Source organism: Parasteatoda tepidariorum, chromosome 8 (assembly GCF_982258835.1).
Source record: "Parasteatoda tepidariorum strain Cologne lab strain chromosome 8, Ptep-v5.0, whole genome shotgun sequence".
Taxonomy (NCBI): Eukaryota; Metazoa; Arthropoda; class Arachnida; order Araneae; family Theridiidae; genus Parasteatoda; species Parasteatoda tepidariorum.
In genome coordinates this window covers 40,028,094-40,041,397 of record NC_141762.1, presented here as the reverse complement: position 1 = coordinate 40,041,397, position 13,304 = coordinate 40,028,094, and positions in this window count along the sequence as shown.

Here is a 13,304-nt window from a genome sequence, read left to right as displayed (position 1 = left end):
CGAGAATTTTAAATTTTTTTGGAAGAAAATTAAATTTATACACAATAATAAAAATGAATATATAAATAATATATACTTTTCTTAAATGTAATTATGAGTTCCTCGGCTTACTTCATCAAATATTGTCAGTTTAAATAATTTTCCTTCAAAAATCACATTTATGGAGAAATTATTTAATGAATTAAATAATTTCTCCATAAATGGAAGACATTTATTATAGTATTATATAGGTTAAGTAATTCTAAATTATAGTCCTGAAATTGTAATTAAATTTCTGAAACAAAAGAAGCAATAAAAAACATAAAAATTGCAAGTTATTATTTCTTTGTTCCATCAAATTGAAAGTAAACTATTTTCTTTCATGTGAAATATAAGTAAAAATAGACATTGTCTTCCATTTCGGTAAATAATTGCATCTTTTTGTGGAGGTTGAGAAAAAATCTTTATGGTATTTCTAAGTTAACTGAGGGCTATATTTAAGAAAAGAATGATGTTTTAAAATCATGAGATAAAAATCACGAAAAAGTGAGGTACTAAAAAACATATATTTCTTTTGTTCTTGTCTTTACGGGAGTGAATGACATTATAGCTTCTTACTAGGAATTTCTAAATATTTGGGGGAGGGGAGAATTTTTTTTCTTCGATACGTCATAAGCTTCCCTGACTAATATGACTTCTAGGAAAATATTTAATTAATTTTTTTATTGTTTAGGATTATACGGGAGGTTCTCTTTTAAACTGCAAAATTCCGATAAAAAATCTAAAACTTGAATTTGGTTGATTTTGCGGATCAAATTAAAGTAAAATTACAGCTTTTACTTTTCCCAATCATAACAAGTAATAAAATTAACTGCATCATTTTTCAAAACTAGATGTATCGACTGTAGAATTGGTGAAAAAATCAAATTTATTTCAGAGTTCCATGATGCTGTTTGACATATATTATAAAATCATAATTAAATGGCAATAGTAAAGATAATCTGAATCACTATAATAAGAATATTCAAATAAAACAAAAATATTGTGACTATTGTTAATTAATTTGCTAGACCCTAGGGTTTAGTAATCCAGAGCAAAGTTTATAATGAACAATAATTTGCATAGATGCATTTACACCGTGATTGCATGAATTCTTTAAATCGGTAGGGGTATCGGTTATTTCTAATGTGTAAATTTACTCTTAAAATTTACCCTTTATTTTGACAATTGTATCAACTATTCTCATACGTTTTTCAATGTCCCTCCTTATTGATAGAAAATTAAGCTACTCAAGATAATTGGTTTATAGTTACATTAAAATCTACCTAGTTTCAAATAGCAATTATTTATTTTCAGAAAGTTAATATCATTATCTATGACACTTTTGATAAGTTGGGTTTGGAAAAAAAAATTATAAAATAAAAGAGCGCCATCTTGTCATGCAAAATACACCATCGCTTATTTTCTATCGCGTAAAAATTTAATTATTTTATCGTTTTAGAATTTCCTCTTTAAACTAAACCATTAATGTTATCGTTTATCTTTTTGCTGAATAACCTTGATATATAAATGGAATTCAATCTATTTTTTGAGTTTTCTATAAATCTGCGTGGATACCTTAGCTTAGAATTCAGAAACCGTTGCGTGGTAGCTAAAATATTTTGTCGTTATTAAAACAAATACATTATTGTTTTCTCATAACGTCTTCGCTGTCATCGCATTTTAAATTCGAAAGCCAAGACCTGGATACAAGTCTTTAAACAAAAACTATGGCAATAATTTGCTGCAATTAATAATTAGCCAATCATGGATTCCTTACTGCTTTGGCGAAATTTATTAGCATCTAAAAATTGCCACTTACATTTCCGGATTTTATGATGGATGGACGTGTCATGTGAACCTTAAGCCTTGCACTCATACTCTCTAGTAATGTCATTTTAAAAATTTATTGTTTAGAAATTCAGAGATCTATGCTTTCTAATTTATTCAAAGCAATACATATTTCGTTTTACCATCTGACAATTATATTACCTTGTAACCATTTGATCATCTTACCATCTTATTATCATCTTATAATTTTACTGTCTCATATCTTTACCATCTGACGTTCATAAATAATACTCATTGCTATGACCTAGATTCTCCCTTTTGCAATAAAGTCCCTAGTAGTATCAATGTTTGCTCTTTCTCTACGTTTATTAATTAAAATATTTAAAGTTATGAACTTTATTATCCCTTTAGTAAAGAGTAGTAAAGTCTCAAGTAATGGCAATGGTAATGCCTTTTGGATTCTACACTGAAAATTTTTAATGCACGCATGTAGTACATTAAGAATTGAAGAATCACTGCTATTGTGTGGGAGCTCTATATATATCAGCAAATTATGAGAGAGCACTATATATTAGTAAACTGTGAGAGAGCTCTAAATAATAGCAGAAATTAAGTATTTACTACTTATCCAACCACATGTCTCCTTAAAACAGTTTACAATTTTATTATGTTTGTTTATTTTCTTTACTATGAAGAATGAAAAGTGGACAGCTGGTTTCTTACATGTAACATTGACAAGAGAATCTTCTGCTAGTACTTCCTTAAGTTTAAAGCCACAACATTTCGTCCTCCAATCACAAGCAATGCTTTCCCTGTGCAGTTGGTCATAATCCTATAATTTTAGTACAACTCAGAGGGTATCAGCACTCTTACTAATGTGAGCTTTACTACTGATTAGAGGTGATTGGTCAAAGCAAGAGATATTATTTATCGATGTAGAACCCAGAAGTTATCAACTCTGTCATTATTATAGACTTTACTACTTAATGGAGAATAGAAGTCGTACTTCGAGATATTATAATTAATCAACAGCCCGAAAGAGCAAACATTGTTACTACTAGTGACTTCACTACTAACGGGAGAATATAGGTCATAACAATGAGCATTATTTACCAAAGTCAAAGAGAAATCTATACTGTTTTGAATAAATTTGAAAGCTTAGATCTCTGAATTTTAATCAACGCCCATTGTCAAGCAATTAGTAAATTTATACTGGGATCAAATTAAGCAAATATTGAGTATCAAACTAAAGTTTGAAATTAAAAACTAGGTTATATGTTAACTGTTCTAAAAGAAAGGTGGTAAAAAGGTGATAAAAAAGACGGTAAAAATACGGATACACAAAAGAGAACAGAGCAGTGTTATAGATGACATCTTTCAATATTTATTTCTTTAGAAATTACTCAAAAATGAAAATAATTTATTATTTTTACATTTAAACATCAAATAAAAGTTAAAAAGGAAAAATTCCTTAAAAAATTTAAGGAAAAAAAATTAACTCTAAAAATAACTTTTGACTTGTTTTTCAATTTCAAGCATTATTTTTTTCTGATTTCTATGAAATTTAATTTATGTATCAACAAATATTTCTTAACAATTTTCAAAAGTTTGCTTCACAATTGTAAATGAAATCTAAAAATAAGGTATTAAAAGTGTATTTTCATTAAAAGCTAATTTTCTTTATGATTCTTTAAAAGATCGTGATCATAAATCTCTTTAGGAAAGTTCTAAACTCAAACTATTTATTAATCTTGTTACACTTTATTTCAATTTTCTTTATTTCAATTTCAGAAGGTGAACCAAAGTTCTACTCAAACCAATATAAAAATAAAAACCAAATGACGTTTGCAAATCGGTTTGTTTTGCTTCTTCAAAGAGAGTTAAGAAAAAAAAAATGTCATTTCAAAACTCATAAAAAGCAGTTTATCATTATCAATATAAATCATCGAAATAAAACTAAAACGACAAAAATATAAGGTTTTCTCTTTTTCATCGCCATTACTTTCGAGAATAAGAAGAAAAAAAATTAAAATTTTAGAATGACTGTCATCACGTGGTAAAGATAAAGAAACAAAAGAAAAAAAAGTAAATTGGATACCTTTTTAAGTTACATTTCAGGTGAGTAGTTTTGGAAATAAACTTATCTTAAGGCAGTGAAGCAGAGCAAATGAGTATCTTGGCCTAGATTGCTCTTGGATCAAGCCCAAGATCTACACAGATTAATTTATGCAAATTTCCATTCCTTCTCCGTGGAAATTAATGTTTTGTGAGATATCTAATTTTTTTTTACCCGCATGTGGTTTGCGATTAAAAATTATCTGAAGTTGCAGATTGATTGAATTTTTTTTCTCTTTACTGCTTCTTTATTTCTGGATATTAAATATCTTTAATGGTTTCATAGCTTATTTTTTCTAGATCTTAAAAATAATTATTCCATAGATGACTTGCAATTTTTGTAACTGTATTAGCAAATTATGCTTTAAAAAAACTAAATTGATAATTTTATTATTATTTTATTGAACTAAATAATTATTTGAATATTTTTTAAATTAATTTGATGGTAATTGATTTAACCCACATAAAATTTGCTATTAAGCATTTATGAAAGTTATCGATTGATTGAATTTTTTCAGCTGCACTTTTTTTTTCTGGTATTGAATTGGCTTCAATTTTTTTCTAAAAATCTTTTAGAAATTATATCTAATTTTTTCTGCACAACGCTGGGCCGATATCGATCGAATCGATATCAGTGGTATTGAATCTTTAGGTAGAATAAATAGTTTATCTAAAGTACAACAGAAAATCCCTTTCTAAATAGTGGATCCTTATTTGGAGTTTAGAATAGGAAATATTCTTAGATATGGGAGGATTGTTTCATGAATGAAATTTATTAATCATTCTCCGATGTTTGTTTAAATTTGATATTTTACCATAAATAATTTTGCAACATTATTTTTTGTATCCCATCTAATTCCTTAATTTCGACTTTTTCTGTTTTTTAAATAAATCTTTCCCATTTTAAAAAAAAATATAAATAATTCTGTCAAAAAATAGAAGATTCTCTCGACTTCAATACAGGAAGTTTCTGTTCTTTAAAACTGTAAAATGTAACCGAAAAATTACTTCTCGATCTTACTTCAGATCTTACTTAATACAAATAGTTTTTTTTTTTTCAAATCCGAAAAAGTTTAATATCAAAACAACAAACAATACATTTTGATATTGTTATCTTCACCCTCAAAACATTTCTGTATACTTAATTTACTATTTCATCTTTACAAACGTGAATCGTAGCGGTGATTCTATGGTTGCAACCACATGAAGCATCCTAACACATCTTTTTTCCATGGTGTTTAGAGTATCCGCGTACAGCTTCTGCTAACCATAGTTTGTTTCTAATCGGTGGCCAACGGTTCATTTTGTCCACAACTACCGACAGATGGCAAAACTACATCCTTCTACGTTTCTCTCTCATATGATAAACATAATTTCCTAGGTCACAATTAACTTCAATTTTTTTTACATTAACTTTTTTAGAGATTCTTACTGTACTTACTCTATAAATATATTTTTGAAAAATTTCTGTTTTGAGTTATTTTTTTTAATCGGTTCAATTATAAAAGTTTTGCTAACATGTGTTTTTCTGTAGAATACCGAACTTTATAACCAGACATTATATGTCATATTGCAAGATTTTTTTTTCTCAGTGCAAATTTAGTTACGTTAAATACTTTTTTTTCAAAAAACTTCTTCCACGATGCAAACTTGTTAGTTAAGAATTTATGCAATTTAAAACTGAGAAAAATCCCAAAAAGCATTCTCTCCGACACCGTATTGCAAAATGGCACAAACACTTAGTTTGTTCTTAAGTTGAAAACCTAACTTTGAGTCTGCTTAAGTATTTTTATTAGTTTTATAAACTTCTTTTTAAACTCCTTCAATTATAAGTTCACTCTCTTATGCAGGAACAAATGTTTTGCTGTACGGCTGATTTCTGCTTTGTAACAAAAAACACTGACTAAAACGTGCTCCATTATTACTATGATTTCTGTATAAAATAAATATTCTTTTGAATGTTTTCTCCTTTTAATTGATGATCAGTACTTTAATTTGCATACGATTACTTGCTACTAAACAATTTTTGAAAAGTTTGTGGAATTAATTAGATAAATCTAGAAAATTATTTATTAGATTTTTTTTTAATTTTGTCATATAACATTAACGATTTTGCATATTTTCCTTGTCAATCGGGGGTAGGTAGACTTCCGGGCAATTTGTAAAAATAGAAGAATATCCATGCAAATTCCAACTTTTCCAACAAACTAAAACATTTTAGAAAATTTGAAAGGAAAAGTTTTTTTTATATGCTGAAAAGGGAGTTTTAATAGCTTAGTTTGTATTCTTTTAGTAACTGGGGGTAAAAAATTTAAATAAATAATGTAATGAACAAAAATAAAATACCAACTTTGGTTTAATCGTTAATAAGCATTTAAAATTCAGTAGTTTATATTATGTATAAAATAGAAACGAATGCCTTTTAAATTATTTAATAATTCATAATAATTCTTACCCAGATAATAATTTAAGTGACTTTTATAATTTTTTTTACAAAGTCATCTACTATAAGATTACTTCTTAAAGTTGCTTATAAATTTAAGCAGTTTATGTACACTGAGAAAAAATGTATAGGGAAAACTAACATAATATGAAAAAATTTACTTGGCTATATGGAGTAATTCTGGTTATATGGGAACACCAAAAAATTCAATAGTTTTTACGGAAGAGCTTTGATAATAATTTCGGTAAAACTAATGATAAAACTTTAACGATAATTAGTTTTATCATTATTAATAATTGGTAATATGTAATAAAATTTGATAAATGTAAAATTCGATATTTTCTTTCATGATACCTTAGAGCATGTCATAAAACTATTTATTTGGTTAAATTTACTTTACAATTTTGTATTTTTCTTACTAAGTGTGTGGTAGTAAAAACTATTTTGAAAAACAGAATTTCTGGTAATCTGCTACTATATGAAGGGGAAATTTACCAAATGAATGATTTAAATACCATATATTTTTATTTTTTCATACCAGAATTATGGTTTTCTTTACCTGAAAAACCATTACCATCGAGTAAAGTAATTTTTTCAGAAATTTCTACTCCGTGTGCATATTAGTTAATCCTAAGTGATAATTTGCTTTCATAAAAATAATTTGATTTTACTAAATATATTTTTTCAAAAACATACGTTTATTCACTATTTGACTGTCAAATCTTTAAAATTTGGATAGTTGCTTATTGATGATAATGAAATTTTCCATTATTCAATATAATTTGAAGAGAAGGTTTTTTTTTTTTTTTTTTTTAGATTTCAACTGGATTTCAAAGGCATTTAGGATTCTGAAGACAATATTAATATTTCGGAGCAATTAATTTAATTTTAAATTCTGTTCTCGAGTGCCTTTGCTAAATATTTGAAGTGCAACACTATGTCGAAGAATATACATAGAAGAAGAAGGCTAGCTTCCATAGATATAATGTAAACTAGTCTCTCAAGATTTGGTGAAGTATAAAGTAAAAAAAAATTTAAGGGAGCATTAGCAGAGGTTCTTCTCTTCTCCTGCCAACCATACTGGTGATTGAAAGGAGAAGAAAAACTCTTTTTATTTATTGTTGGTTTGTTTTGCCTTTGTACATTATTCATATACAGCACTATACTATTAATTAAGATATTTCGTTGAGAATACATTGATATTCCATATTGATGATTCCATATTGATTATATCTGCCAACACAATTTGATATAGGAAGAAAGAATAAAATGGTGGCAGATGAGAGGCTGCGTACCTAACCACGCATGTAGAATTGTCTAACAAACGGTACCCGGGTGACGTACCTATTGACTGCCACTCTTCTTTGAATGCGCATGCGCTGGATCTTTATGATGTTCTTCTTAGTTGAGTATGTTCCTCACCCTGTAAATTGTTTGTCTGATGCAACATACCATACCGAGCAGTTCCTCGCGTGAGTTACCTATTTGACAAGCTAGATTTCTTCTCTTTTCTATATTCCTTGACTGTAACACACGTGTCGGGGAAAATTATCCAAGCTCAAGAATCATTTTGCAGATGATATGCAAATTATATGTTTGATGACCACATTTATTTTGGCTATTGCAGTTCTTTGTAGATGGAAGTTTGGAGGGTCATTTTAATAATTTAAGAAACACCAATTCAAAAAAAAAATATGTGGACAACAAGATATGCTTACGATACCTTTTTCTTCCAATAACTATCTTGCATGAATGCCGTGGAGAATAAAAAACAGCTTTCACACTGTTGAGCATAGCATCTTTTTTAACTTAAAATATTGCACTTTTTTAGAATATAAATATTTTAGGTAGTATCTTCAATGATTTTGTAGCTTATTTCTATAAATTCTAAAACAAGTAATATTCTAAAAACAATATGCTTTCTTCTGTAAATAAATTTTATGGTGTTTGAAATTAATAGGTCTTCGGAAATAAAACATTATTATTGTCGTAATTTATATTATTAATATCAATAGCAATTTTATAATTTAAGGCCCTCAAACACTCATGATAAAGTATAAATGAATTCTGCTTATTTTTTTCTATAAAAGCGCATATTAAAATTTAATTCAAGAAATAATTAATTTTAACATTTATTCCATTTGTAAAGTTCGCTTTCAAAATGTGTTACCGAAAATTCAACATTCGTTAAAGTATTTATTCTGTCTTATTAAATTGAGATTGAAAAATCATTAAAATGCTTTGTACACCAAGACTAAGAAATAATAATAACAGCTTAATAAAGTGTGTTAAAATAACATTTCATTAACTTTGTGAAATTTAAATTTAGTTCTTAGCCAATTTAGAAAGTAATATACACAAAAGTTCATTTTTTTGTTGAAAATTATACAAGTCTAACACTTGTCACAGTAAATGTTTTTTACAACCTTTTTAACCAAGAATAATATAATTAGAATCCAAAAAGTTCAGTTATTTTTAAAACATCACAAAACAATACTTTTCAGCATCTAATATATTTTTACTACAATTCATTTCCCCAAAAGATTTTATAAGACAATAATGTATAAAGCAAAAATTAAAATAATCCAATCCTTTTTGTTTGCGTTAAAAATATAGTATATTTTCATTAACATTTAAACAGTTCATTGATTAAAAAAAACCTTCAATAAACACTGTTTCCGAAAATGCGCATTGAAAGTTAGTCATTAAGCTTCGAAGAAAGTTTTTCACCCCATAAAATTTGAAAACTTTGCCCTTGAGGATGCTTTATATTTTTAAAGCAACACTTGGCGACTTTTTTTCCTCATTTCATTTCAGAAATGGTGCACAAAAATTATATTTATGAGAAAACCCTCTTCCCTTATGGCATGTGCTTTTCTTCATTATCCTTTTCTTTAAGCCAAGTGTAGCATTAAAAGGCAAGGGGATACAAGAGTTTCGTCTTAATTTCTAGTCTTTGTTCCTTTTTGCAGCTCGCAGGTAAAGAGTCATAAAAGTTAGTAAGGGAAAAGTGCTCCTATTTTTTTTTCTTTATCAAGAAAGAATTTTTTTTTTCTTACTTTAATCTTGTGGAAGAATAGCTGACATGAAAGAAGTCGTTTAACATGCCAGATATCAAATGGAGTGAAAAATAGTACAGCTGGATTGAATTGAATAATTTTAGACTTCAGTGCAGATAAAAGTTCTCTTAAAAAACGTTTAAAGATATTTCTGTTAAAAAAAAAGCTATATTTGAATTAATTGCTTAGCATTTGTATCAAATCTGAAGGAATATCTTAGAAATTTTGAAATCAAAAAGATGTTATTTATTAAAGAGGCAATTAAAATTATTGATAACAAAAAAAGTGAAAAAAAGCATATATAGAGTCATTATTTGTAATAATATATGATATGAAGATATTCAGATGATTTATATAGTGTTTGTAATTTTTTTCCAGCTTACTGTATAACCGATGATTCTAAAATGTTAACTATCAACCGTGAAAACAAAAATTTATCCATTTATATCGAGTGTTCTGTAATCATTGCTCCTTAAATCTTCAAACTTTAAGAGTTTTAAATTGATATATAAGTGAAAATAAAATAAAATGCTTATAAAAAGTGATAAATAATTTATGACTGAAGGCAAATTAAAAGATTAAAAATCAAATAAATTAAATCTGGTAAAAGAAGATTGCATAGGAAACGCACTACAGTTTTATTTTACAATCTAACAGATTTTAATTGTTTTAATGAATCCTTCACTTGATAATAATTCGTCGTATTTTGATAAATTAATCAGTATTTTTACACTTGAATAATAATTTTAAAGACTAATTTCGAAATTTTTTTTGCTTAATTTTTGTCGAGTTCAAAAATTATATTAAAGTGCATGAGAAAAATATGTATAATATTTGAAAATAAAGTTTATGAAACTATCTTTCCATATGAGGTAATGTTTAAATGCTAATTTTGATGTTTTAGATAGATGTTTCATTATGTTTTGATTAAATGTTTGATTGAAACATAAGTGTTGTGAAAAGTATACCAACAAATGAAAGCCCTTTTTTATAAATAAATACCAAAGCATATCACTTTTCAAAGCGTGATTGCGGCTGATAATCAATATTTTGAAAATAGTTAAAAGGAAATTTTATTAGCTAAAAACATTAACAAATATTATTATTTTGAAAATTGCAAAAAAATTTTTTTCTATTTTTCTTGTGTTTTATATGCCCCGCCATCTACTAGAACTATCTTGAACTAAAATGAAAAACTCTGGGAGAAAATCATTTATGCTCAGTAACATGAATTTACTGCAGGAATAGCTTTTTTTTATAAAAAAAAAAAACTAAATCCACGCAAATAGTGACAGTTATCCTGGTATAACTGTTTTCTCCTGGTTCTAACTAGTTAGAATTAGTTGAAAACTATAACATATCCAAATATAAAACAAACAAAAAAATACAAAAAGGTTAATAAATGTTCCCTTCATGAAAAGTTATTTAAAGTCACAAATGAAATGAACATTTAATATATTTTTTCACTCTTAATTTTACCGAAATCTTTATTTTTCTGCAAAACGTTTAACTCATTCTGCATAAAGATATAAAAGTCCTTCTATAGAGCAGCTAAATATGTTTGTGAAGGCACTTATCTGAATCGCAACAATTCTGGCGATAATTTCAGCAGATTTCTCCTGATCTTGTAATAAGCAGTAATGATCATTAAAAGAATTGCTTGCAATCAAGGAATTGCTCGAAATCTCCGAAATTTTAACAGAAACATTCTCCAAAGTCTTAAATGCCAGTTTTATGAGAGGCAATGTGAAAATGGTCTCATTTACCCGGAATTTGATGAGTGCCTTTCAAAAATTGGTCCTCAGCGAGCAAGCTTTGGAAAATCTTGAGCACTTGTGAGTCTGGGTAATATCATCAGTTGGAAGGAGAGTTTTGCGAATTTACTTTTGGTGCTATAACAAAGAACATTTAATTCAAATGTAAAGCTGCTGATAAGGATTTCATTTCAGGCATTAAAAAATAACTATTTCACTATTTTAATAAACTCTCACTAGACTCTATAATGATTATTACTGCCCGGAAATATCTTGTCTTGGATAATTAAGTTCATGCAAATTCAGTTGAGAATTTCCATGAAATTAGGCATAATTGGATTTATTATAAAATTGGCTATTATTATTTAGCTAACGCAGTGTAGGTTAAAAACTTCCTTTTCTTCAATATATACACATTGGAAAAAACAGTCAACATGTTTCAAGCATTTTAAACAGGTGCCCGTCTGAAAATGCAAATTAATCATATTATTTCATATATATTATTTCATAAGAGAGCTGCATAAAAAAGTTTAGCTTCGTTTGCAAGTGACACTTTAGAGTCTTTTCGTTGTAAATAAAAAAGTTATTCGTTAAATATGGAAGTACTTTAGACACTTTTGAATGCTATTCACTGACAAAATGAATTAAGAGACGAAAATGAATGTACGCTGTTAGTTAATTTTAATTAAATATTTTAAATCTCAATTAATTCTGGGATCAAAAATTTATACGTTATCATTTTGCGTCCCCAGCAGTATCAATGAAGTTATTGCTTTACCAACAATACTAAGGAACTATACGAACTATTGGGAAATTAAATTTCGATTTATTTAAAACAAACTAATTTCAATATATCAATACGGTGCATATATCTACAGCTAAGTTTCGTAATTATTGATTTTAAACTGTAACTAACTGGTTTAATAAATATTTTTAAATAATATCTCATTAATTTAAAGATAATTAATTTTAAATACTAACTAACTCTTGTTTAAAAATGTAAATTTAAAAATTACCAATAATTTTAATAAAAAAGGATTTTAATAAGACAGAATATTACTTAATTGAAATAATAACTCATTTGTTTACTGCTACTTTATTTGAATAAATCACTTGTTTGCTTAAATATTAATTTATTTAAAATAATTAGTGGGTAAATAATTGTTAATTTGAAAAAATTACTAACTACTTCAAAAATAATTATCTTGAAAACTATCAACTGATTTAATAATATAATGCTTTGATTTGTTTTAATAATAATTAATTTTAACGAATTACTAAATAGTTTAAAAATAATAAATTTTATTTGGCAAACAAATTTTGGATAAAATTATTTTCAGAAATGCTTTGACAATATACAAAATGTATAAAAAAAGTTAACGAATCTTTTAAAAAAATTTAAAATTGCATCTTGTATTGCAATTTTTTTAACTGTTTGATATTTTAATAAAATTTTTCTTACCATATCACTTTTTGAAATGGAAAATCCTAATAAAATTATGTATATTTTTGCTTCATTGCGTGCCACTGTTTTATACTGAATCTGTCAATAAAGCAAAAAAAAAGCAAAACCAAGAAAATAAAATCAACATGCTTAAGTCATTTTCTTATTGTTATAAGAAGAGGTAGAACACGCAGTAAATCTTTCGTCGGCAGTGGTATGACAGGAATATAAAATATGTAAATATTCGAAAGTATAATAAAATTCTTCCAGCTCTTTCCATCGTTCTATCTTTAATAGAAAAAAATAAATAACGCACTTTAGAGCAACGTTACTAAGGAAAATATATGCAAATGTAACTCATCCATCACTCCTGAGTGATGCGATGTTAAGGAAATAATGGCTGGATAAAGTGAGTTACAAGCGCGCTACATCAGAAAGCAAAAGGTTTCAGGCTCGTGAAATTTTCGGATGTGTTTCATTTAATCGAAAAGCGGGCTACTAGCCAAACTAATGGGATCGAATAATTCATTTCAATGAGAAAGAATTAAGATGCTGCATTATTCTTCGAAATATTAATACAAAAATAAAAGCAAGCCTTTTTTCCCAACAGGCCTAAAATGCCTCTAAAAATAGAAAAATTTACCTATAAAAGAAGGAATAAATCTGATAGAAAGCTCTTC